The following is a 3,082-nucleotide window of genomic DNA, read 5'->3' on the forward strand; positions in this document are numbered from 1 at the left end:
CTAGGGACAGGCTGATGATGCCATCAGTCTGCGACCCAGGACCTAGTTGCGTCAAGTCCAGTGCCGATTACGGAAGAAACACACAACAATATTTACTTTCTGTTATGTACATGGATTAAATGGTTAATGTTTCAGGATGGGTGGGGTGAGAGTCCTACAGAATTTACCTGCATGTTTGCATGGGATTGAAATGGCCACTTCTCCACGTCCAGCACTGAACCGGAGGCCCAGGACCGGGCAGAAGAATGATCAATGGCCATCTTCCCAGAGCTGTTCCAACTACGCGGGGGATTATGGGTAACAAAGAAGGCCATTACTTGCCACGTATTTAAGCCGTCATGTTGACGGGCGGTGCCACGGCATCAGTTTCCCTGGCTACATCGGCTCCGGAGGTCGTAAAAGCGGCGCAAGAGCAGCCTTTTAGGGCTGCCGTATAAAAAGGTAAGTTCAGATTTGTCTTCGCGGATGGAGCCGGCCTTGAACTGGAGGCCCGGCATAAAAACACCCACAGAAACCAGAAGAATTTATGTATCACGCTGGCAGACCATCAGCCTGGGGCTTTTCCAGTTTGGTAAAGGGATTTTGCATGGACTCAAAGGGCCGCAATGGCCCGTTTCTGTCCTGTAATTGTTATATGGTTATATGAGGGGATGAGATTGGGAGTGAGAGTAAATGGGACTTGCAAAGAGAAAGAGAAAAGAGAGAGAGAGAGAGAGAGAAGGAGAGGGGGAAGAAAGTGAGAGAGAGAAAAAAGAGAGAGGGGAGAGGCAGAGGGAAAAGAAACTGGGGTAATCAATTACAGAACTTACATTGACCTGTCCAAGATCTGTTCATTACAGTCATGGGGAGCATGGATAAGAGACGTGTAGGGCACACCCTGTCCTGGAATGAGTTGATAATATTTGTTAACACTGTGCCCAGTATTAAATGAAAGCTGCGTGGGAAAAGGCTGGAATCAGAACACAATGAGGTAATCCAGTTCCTTCCCACTTTTTAAGCCACCCACTGACAACAGTGATACAATACTTTCTCTTTCTTCTATTATTCAGTGTTTGAGGTTTATTTGTTATATTTTATTGCACCTTTTAGTTCCCAGGCAGAAAACTAAATTGTACAACTCAGATGTTACTTGTGAACAAATGCTTCAGAAGGTAACTTGGGGAGGATTGGTCACAACTAAGGCATTTTTACAAATGAATTGGGAATATTAAATTGTAAGTAATGATCTGAATACCCTTGTTGACCAAAAAAAAAGCTTTTATCTGCCAATTTTCTTGTCCGGGAAGGATGAGGTACGATTGAACCCCTGGTATTCGGCACTTACGGGGATGAGTGAATTTCCTGGTTGCTTGAGACTGCACATTGATGAATGGAGAACTAAAGGCGAGGCTCGCCAATTTTAAACATATTTTCTGCAATTTTTTTTGCTGGTTGCTTGAATTCCAGATAACTGTGATATTACTATATATTAAAAAATTCTCCTAAATGATGCCCTATAAAGGTTTGCCAGACTTGTGTAGATCAGCAGGTGGTCTGGTGTTGAGAAGCTCCTTCCTTCTGGTCTGATGTAGTTAATGTAGGGGATTAAATTTGTCCTTGCCTTGCTAGTCTTTACAGGGTGCAGAGGTGACAGTTGTTAGTTGTACTCACCTCCCATGTCTTGGGTTCTACAGTGGTCAATAGAGCTCATTCTCACAAGATAAACAGCAATTAACAAATTGTCCTACAAACCAACAGCAGAATCATTCCTGTTTCACCACAGGAAAAAGCGGAGAGAGAAATAAGACCTGAAATAAGACTTTGACCTGAAGTGTGGACTCCCCATGGATGCTGCCGAATTCCTAGAGCAGTTTGCTCTTCTTTGAAAGAGAATTTCTAACTGTGAGGAGGAGAAATTTGTTTGTGAGATGACTGGTTTCTCTGGGACATAATGTAGCACAGCATTAATTATTTTCATTGAGCTCTCTGTTAAAGCTCAGCAAACAGTAGTGAATGTTAATATAGGCCATTAATGGGCCATGTGATGTAATTTCTGACCACATTTCCGTACCCCCCTGCAATTCTGATCTTCCAAAATTCTGAATTTCCCTAAGCTCTGAAACTGTCCCAACAGATGGAAAATAGCAAATGTAACTTCACTGTTGAAGAAACAAGGGACAAAGAAAATGGGGAACTGGGGGCCAATTACCCTGACATCAGTTGTTGGCAAAAAGCAGGAATTGATCATAAGGGACACATTATGATTAGACAGGGCCTACATTGTTTTAAGAGAGAAATATAATTTTTGATGTAACTATGGGAGTATTTTGAGGATATAACTCACAGAAATGATAAATAGAATTATAAGAAATTACATATCTCTTAAAAATATTAGTTAAATACAAAATAAAGGTTTGTAACATTTAATATGAGCTCATTAGAGTAATAAATGAGCATGGGTGGACAATTGGGTAAAAACAGAGTGGGAGTAAACAGGTTTTTTGGTTAGATTTAGATGTATTTGTTATTGTGTGTACTGAGGCTCGCAGGGTCAGTGGCAACTGGCAAAGAAAAAGGAGAAACTACCTCCTCTGAGGTAGCTACCTCTGCCACCTCCGTGAGCACTGTAGCTGCCATCCTACCTGCTCCCATGGTCCCCTCATGCTGTGTGGTGGAGGTCGAGATCCACACACCTGGAGCACCCACATCCAGAGGCTTGCTCTCCTTCGCCCCACCACGGACCTGATGCCAGGAGGTGGTCAGTGCCTGCAGCCTGGCAGGAAGCTTCCAGCTGCAGAGCCCAAGGTAGAGCCCTGCCTTATCCAACCTCCTTCGCACCTCCGGATTCGGCCGCCTGCGCTCCACACCAACTAGACCGGGCTCACGGAAGCAGTAATGGCAGTACCATTCCTGCGGCTTGGCACTGGCTCATCTGGTCCAAGGCTCTAAATAATCAAGCCTTGGTACAGGTGAGCCCTGCTGTACTTCTGGGATGCCACAGTGAGCAGCACTGAGCCCTCCGCTGTTGAAAAATTTAAATTTTAAATTTGAACATAAATTTTTAATTTTAGACGTACAGCACCATAACTGGCCCTTTCTGCCC

This window comes from Narcine bancroftii, chromosome 13 (assembly GCF_036971445.1).
Source record: "Narcine bancroftii isolate sNarBan1 chromosome 13, sNarBan1.hap1, whole genome shotgun sequence".
Classification (NCBI taxonomy): Eukaryota; Metazoa; Chordata; class Chondrichthyes; order Torpediniformes; family Narcinidae; genus Narcine; species Narcine bancroftii.